The sequence below is a fragment of the Vicia villosa genome, linkage group LG6, assembly GCF_029867415.1.
Source record: "Vicia villosa cultivar HV-30 ecotype Madison, WI linkage group LG6, Vvil1.0, whole genome shotgun sequence".
NCBI classification, from domain to species: Eukaryota; Viridiplantae; Streptophyta; class Magnoliopsida; order Fabales; family Fabaceae; genus Vicia; species Vicia villosa.
The window spans coordinates 127,920,673-127,929,143 of NC_081185.1; positions in this window are offsets into that span (position 1 = coordinate 127,920,673).

Sequence of the window (8,471 nt, forward strand, 5' to 3'; positions counted from 1 at the left end):
AGACAGATATTGTTTCATCCATCTTCAATCCATGCAGTGTGAACTGTCCAAGGATTCGGAGGAGTTCATTGAATTGTTCCATGACAGACCTCGATTCAACCATTTTGTAATTGTTGAAGTCGGTCACCAGAAACTTTTTACTGGATGAATCCTCTGCCATGTACTTGGCTTCGAGACAATCCCACAATTCCTTTGCAGATTCCACGTTTTGGTAAATATCAAATAAGGGATCAGACATACCGTTAAGAATGTGCCCTCTGTATATGTAGTCGTCGTTCTCCCACTTTGATCGGCGTCTCAGATTTTCAACCGTGTCATCCTCCTCAAGTTCTGGAATTGGTCTAGACAGGACGTGCACCACCTTCAACGTTGTCAACATGAAATGCATCTTCTTCTGTCAACGCCTGAAGTCTTGTCCTTGAAATTTGTCCAATTTTCCGAAACTTTTAGTCATCTCCTTCACGGTGCTTCCTCCTCCAGCCATGATTATCAGAAAATGTTACTTTTTTTGTTTGTTAGATATAGGTATGATAATCCTGGATATCTTCAAGAATCGTTTTCGTTCACTTTCCGAACAAAGTATTTCGACCCTATTTTTGTCTGGGTTCACGAAATCTTTGCGAGGATAATTCTCGAAGAACAATCTGTTTCTGACAATAGAGAATAGATCAGAATGTAGAGGAAGTATGTTTTTCATATTCGAAACCGAGGCCAAATGACTCCTTATATAGGAGATCAACAATAGAAACCGAAATGACACACCTGTTCGGTAAAAACAGTTATGTTGCCCCTTGGACCCCGGCAGGGCGCTGCCCCGCACCCCGCCAGGGGCTCCGCCCCTTGGACCCCGACGGGGCGTTGCCCCGCACCCCGCCAGGGGCTCTGCCCCTTGGAACCCCGTTTCTATTATTCGTATTCAATTGCACGTTTGGCTCTACGAGCGTGCACTCCGCACTACCCTAACTCGTTTCAAGCTTAACGCATAATTGCATCGGCCTACAGTAAATCACATTATTACAAAAATACATTGATGATACTAAAATCACCAACAAGTTTCAATTTCTTTTTTTTTTCAAAAATAAACATTCAATATAATATTCCAAGTATCCTTTATATAACTATTTTTTCCCTTCAATATAATACAATGTTAAATGAACAATGAGATTAATTTACAACCAAATAGTATAATTATAAATATTACCTACCATATATATTAAAAAGAAACAGTCAGCGTGAAGTAGTCTTTTTTTGTAATCTTTTAATCGATATTACTCCAACCTGAAATGTGGCAATTTAGAAATAAAATCAGAATCTTGCATACAAATTCTGCAAGTAAATTGAAAGAGCATATCAATAACTAGTGAGTGAAGGACACAGAGTCAATCTAATACCAACACACATAACCACCATATAAATTGCACAAATGACACCATATTTTCAAACAAAAACCCAACTCAAAACAAAACAACACATGTATGATAAATCGATATCTATATAATCAGAGCCATTTTAAGTTTTTGGAGGTTCCGAGTAGGTTTCTCGTGGTTCAACCATGACAAAAGAATTAGAAACCCTATTTAATCATATTTTAATAGACATATATTTATGAGGCTCTATTTGATTACAGTTTAACCATGAAAATTTTGAGGTTCCGTAGGATAGTCCTCCTTGCACACCTTCAAAGACGGTCTCGTCTATAATATAACAAACAACAAGTTCATGTTGCACTCAGTCAGCATTCAGAAGGTTCTATTCACCATAAAGTATAAGCAACATGAATATATTTGCACTTAGATAAAGATTTTGTCATTCTAAAATCATGCACCTCATTCAAGCAGTAACTCAATGTTCTTCAAAACCTAAATCAACCATACATACATAGCTTAGCTGTCTAAGCTCCAAATTTATTTAGCTGTTGCTGTCTTACTTTGGTTTGGTTTCATGCTAGATTTTATGTCACACTTGGAGCAGTCAGTATATATAGCCATAACTTTTCAGCCACCTAAGTAATAACAAACATTGCAATCACATAAGCACATCTATTGTCAAGTTATTAAAGCTTAAATGCATTTCAGGTCTTCCGATTAATACAGACTTACAAATTTAATCCCTCTTTTATTTTTAGAGAAAATACTTTCTTTCTTTTTTCGCAAAAAAAAAACCTAAAATTTGGGAAAATTTAAGGTCATAATAAAAATCAAAATCACCTCTTTGACGATGCCTTCAAGAACACCACACACGCTTATAGGGACACGAGATATTGTGGTTACGAGTATCCATTATAAATCTATTATCTATTATTAATATATAAAAGCAAAAGTACTTGAAAATTACACTAAAAGCCTTCTGAAAAAACTATTAAAACTTTTCTTATTCCATGGATAAAAAAAACTTTTAGCAAAATAACTTAATATTATTGATTTGACATTTATTACTGGTGATGTGTCACCCTCTTAATTTTTGTTGGTATTTTATATTTATTTTTATTTTCTAAAATATATATTACAAAACCCTAATAGCTATTAAATGTTAATGTTGCTATTAAATGTTAATGTTGAATACATATACTTTTCCCATGATTTTGATCGACCATTTATACGTTCTTTGTTAAAACTTAAAAACATAAAATCCTCCCCTACCGAAAAAATGCAATAACTCTTTGCCTTCCAAATTTCTATACGGTTTCTTAGCTAAACCAATTGAAATCCACTCTTCACTTCATCTTTTTAGGTTCAGATTCTCATTCTTCTGCATATCGTTTTACATCATGTACAATTTTTATTTTTGGTTTTGATTTTGATTTGAAAAATCAAGTGAATTTTGTTTTGTTCTTGCAGCCTTTTAAGCATCAGTATCACTTCTTCTTCATATATGTTTTTTTAAGATGTATTTTTTTGTCATTCCATCTGTTTGTTGCTGCAAGTTTTTTTAATTCCAAAATTGAATTTGTTCCCTCTTCCATCTCTCTGCGTGACTCTACACCACACCACTGATGAGTCCCTTTGTTTATTTTTTTTTCAATTTTAATCTATTGGTTGTTCTAGAATGGTGATTTTGTTATTTCGTTTTAGGGTTTGAAGCCATAACACATGACTAATGGCTAAGTAAGGAAGGTGAAGGATGGGAAACTACCAAAATTGATGATTTGGTTCACGGTACCTCTTGATTTCTCTACGCCAGTTCTTCATTTATTGGGGTGAATGGGATTATTGGATTATAGTTTTTTCTTATTTTTTTTATTTGTGCTTTTATTTCTTATTATTTTAATTGGACATCGCTAAGCCTAAAATGTAGGTTGGAGTACAAACGAGATTTTATTATAATTGGATTGGATTTGTTGTATTTTCAGATAATTGAGGTGACAAGGCTACTATAAATATAATAATTATCAGAAATTATGGTTTTTCCACAACCTGCTGTTTCATTTCTTCTATCGCGGCTTCGTAGCAAAGATCTATTTGGATTGTTTGTTTATTCTGAGCTGCGGTTTCGTAGCAAAGATCTATTTGGATTGTTTGTTTATTCTGAGTTGCGGTTTCGTAGCAAAGATCTATTTGGATTGTTTGTTTATTCTGAGCTTTATGATATTATAATTTTTATTTGTTTTTTTGGCGTTTTGTTGTTGATTAGAAGGAAGTTCCATTCTCAAACACTACTACAATGAACTGATGTTGCTCACTGTGTAGATAATATCATAATATATCACTGTATATTGTCTATTCCTACACAGTGTTGTGGGATGAACGTGTTTTCAATCTCTCAATTGTATATTCCTATTCTCTTAGATTGGTCGATAAAGACTAATCAATTTATTTTATTTTATTTATTTTATTTTATTTCTTATCATCAAATATCATAAGAGTCATTAATGAATAATCAGTCAAAATCTCTCAATTGTATATTCCTATTCTCTTAGATTAGTAAGACTAATCAATTTATTTAATTTAATTTATTTTATTTTATTTCTTATCATCAAATATCATAAGAGTCATTAATGAATTATGGTAGTAATAAATACATAAAATCAAAATTAATAAATATATTTATAATTGTTATTCATTTAAAAATAATTTATAAATTAAATATAGTTTACTTAAATAATAGTTTACCTAATATAACTTTTATTTTGAGACAAATTAGTATAATAAATATGTTTTTAAATTAGATAATAATATAATATTCAATTAGATGTCTTTATTTCATTTCAAATAAATAAAAAATTATAATAATTAACTAATTGAAAAATATGTTTAACACAAATATGTGATGGAAAATATGTTATGGATATAGAAACTGAATTGAAAATGGAAAATATGTTATGGATATAGAAACTGAATTGAAAATTGATGTGTCTAATGTGTCCACTTTCATTCCTAACTATTGTATTTAATTTTTATGGTATTTAATATTTGAATGTTTTCAATTTTTAATTATTGTGTTTAATCGTAAAAAATGTTGATGATAAATTTTAAAATTTATTTTTTAAATTGGAAAATATATGGAACATTTAATTAGAAAAAGTATTACCCAACAAAAAAATGTTGCATTAATTTGATAAAACAAAATCTGAAACGTTTAGATATATTAGATTATTATTTATAACAAATAGTAAAAAATTATGTTTCAAATTTGTTAACATAACACTAATTTTAAGATAATAATATAAATCATTAAATAAAATGACATAAATAAAACAATTGCAACTTATATATTGTGTCTCTTTTAAAAAAAATGTATTAAATTATTATTATTGAATTGGAAACTGAATCATATTATGATAATTTCACACGTCATTTTTTGTGTGCAAATCAATCGGTATATGATGTTTGTACATAGACTTTATTACTAATATAAATATTTTAGTCATTTAAAATAAATATTTTAGTAATTTACTTGAACATTTTTATATGTGTTTGTATATGATAAAAGAACATGAGACAATTATGATAAAAACATACATAAATTTTTTATGAAAAATATAAATTTATCATTCTTTTTATATTTTTACAATTATATATTATCATTTGATTTAATTAGTACACATAATATAAAGTTTTATCACCGCATCAAAAGTAAGTTTTGCCTCTTTATGAAAACGTAAAAAATAAAATACAATAATTGTAATAATTTTAATTATTATAATAATATACATTAAACGTAGAAACTTTTAAGCATTTGACAGGAGCTGTCATACATTTTAGGTTTAAAAAAATGAGCTAATATCTCAAATAGGTGTAATAAATTTTATTCAATGAGCTAATATCTCAAATAGGTTTAATAAATGTTATTCTCTAACTATATTTAATTTCTTAATTAAAATTATATTATTATATTTTTTATATTATAATAATATAAATTAAATGTAGAAACTTTTAAGCATTTGACGGGAGCTGTCATACATTTTAGGTTTGGGAAAATGAGCTAATATCTCAAATAGGTTTAATAAATTTTTATAATTAACTCATTTGGATTCAACAAAATAGGTTAATATCTCAAATAGGTTTAATAAATTTTTATAATTAACTCATTTGGATTCTTTGTAAAAAAAAAAACTCATTTGGATTTAACTAGAGTTTGTTAACTCATCTGAAGTGACGGGTAGATGTGAACGTATCTATGAGATACCAACTATTGACTGATCATGGACAATTATATATTGTAATTTTACTTACTACTAAAAGTGGTCTTAAAATCTTAATACATGACAAGAAGAATGTCCCGTGCTCGACCACTACAAATGTTGTATACAAGGAAGTTTTCGAAGCACTTTGTTAGATGGTAATTTTCTCCACCCTATATTTGTATATGTAGATGTCACACACTTTACTTATTTTTTTTAAAATTTTGCAAAATCGATATTTTATTTTATACATTTCACAATGCAGTATATGATGCAGGTTGTTGTTATTGGCTGGTTCCGATCATTTAAAAAGATAACATTTGAATTTTGTACCATTTATATGCTTATTGCTTTTACTTAAAGAGTTAAAAATTTAAAATTTTTTGGATTAACAAAGACAAAAATTTGGTTCCATTTTGGTTAAATATATATGTTTGATATAAATAAAGGAACTTTGCAAGTCATAATTAGATACCTGTAATGTGAAATCCCGACCAGACCCGTGTGACAGCACGGGTTTCCTACTAGTATCTTTTAAAAATCAACTCTATTGTACACAAATGAAAAAATTAGAATAAATAGAAAACGAAAAGATACTAAATAAATAATTTGCTTTAATTTTAATTTTTCTCTGTGTGAAACAAAAAGTGATATCATCTACGAAGTAGATATGCATTGTTGATTACAAAGTACATAAATATTAGAATCTTACATATCTTTCAAACCACGAGAATCTGTTTTCTAAACAGTTTCACATGTTCACCTTGTAGAGCTCCATATTCAAAATGTTCATCTCATTCAAATCGGCCTTCAAATTGAAATAATTGGTTATTATAAATTATTAATCAAAAAAATTAATTTAAATTCATAGCAATCATGCAAGGAAAAAATGGATTGCAAATAAATACCATATTCTTGCTATATATCCAATAGTTGTTGACAAACCTAAATAAAAGTCGGATTTCAAAATAAACAAAATGTAAATAGTCACACAATAAAAATATAGGATTCAATAAAATTTATACTAAAGCAAACAAATAACAAATGTGTAAAGATACTTGAAATGAGGAAAGAATGACAAGAGTTTCTTGTAAGGCCGCGCCGAAAAAAATCCATCAAATAAAAAATGGTATCTTATCGACACCATAACTGTATTTGACGATATCATACCTGAGGTCAAATACAGTTAAAGTGTCAACAAAATATCATTTTTTATTTGATGAATTTTTTTTAATGCGACCTTAAAATAAACTCTTGTCATTCTTTTTTCATTTCAAGTAACTCTCTATACATTGGTTGTTTTTTTGGTTTAATATAATTTTATTGAAACCTATATTTTTAGAGAATTTCTTTGGCCACCTCCTTACCTTCTAGTCCACCTCTGGTGAAAAACCCAGAATACCCCTGACTTCGGAAATGCATTTCCGAAATGCAAGAAAAAGCTGTTTTCGGAGATGCATCTCCGAAAGCGCCTTTTTTTTAAAAAAATTTGACTTATTTCAGAAATGCACTTCCGAAAACAGCATTTCGGAAGTTCATTTCCGAAATACTGCGCGTTTTGCAGATTAAGCAAAACAGCCCCCTCCCCCTAATCATTTACCCTAATCTTCTTCCAAACTCACACCCCAAGAGATTTTTGTGCAAACCAGATCCAAGCTACCTCAAAGGCTCCATCTACTTGCTCTATTATATTCAAAAGTCCTCCAATCCATTCAATCGGTAAGCATTTTGATTTTAAGATCTATGATTAAAATGTATATTAGGGTGTTTACAAATAGCAAAAAAAGTATTAGGTTAGGTTTATACTGATATTTAGGATGTTTAGAATGTGTAGACATAGGTTTGATGTTTGGTTTAGGGGTCTGCCATGGAAGTTGCAGAAAACTTCCTCGCAGGGGTGTTTCGGAAGTTCATTTCCGAAAACACCTCCATCCCAGTTTTCGGAAATGAACTTCCGAACTGTATCAGAATTTCAATTATTTTTGTTTCTTCTTTTGTCTCGCATATTAATCGATTTCAATTGTTTACAGGAACATGTCAGGCAACCAACCAGCACGCATAAGACAGGGTATGGAGACCCAGACTGCGTCGGCTAGACGCGAGCGGGCGGCGGCGCAGCTGGCGTCAACCCAGGGACGGGGGCATGGTCGGGGACGCCGTGTGCGAGTTCTCGTGGGCGAGGGAGAGGGTACATCTGGTTCAGGATCTAGGAGTCGGCTGGCTCGGGCATCTTCTTCCCGCCATTGAGAGGAGGAGGAGGAGGAGGTGGCGGCAGTGACTTACCACGAGCCGGAGGGGGTACCGGATGTTGACCCTCCAGCCGGGGAGGAAGATGAGCAGGAGGACGGCTATCCGGGAGGGCCCTTTGACACTTCCGTGCTGATTCACTACCACGATCACGTCGCTCGGCGGATCTGGGAGGGAGAGGTATTTTTTTTTAATTTAACCGTTTATTTGTCACCATTTTTTATAATTTAACCGTTTATTTGTCGCTTATTTAATATATGTCGCTTATTTAATATATGTCACTTATTTGTTTTTTTTTGTAACAGGAGAGAGAGCCGCTGAAAATGGTGAACCACGCCCGCAAGATTTTCAGTCTGTTTAAACCAGCAGCTGAGTGGTTTAACGACCATGTGCGAGGTTCAGGGCTCAGCGGGCTCTACATGACGGGGTACACCACCATCAGCACCGGCATGCAGGGGGCATTTGTGGAGCGCTGGCACAAGGAGACGTCCTCTTTCCACTTGCCGGTTGGGGAGATGACGATCACTTTGCATGACGTGCAGTGTCTTCTCCACCTGCCGATTAGGGGGCCGCTGTTGACCCACTCCAAGATCCAGAGGGTGGA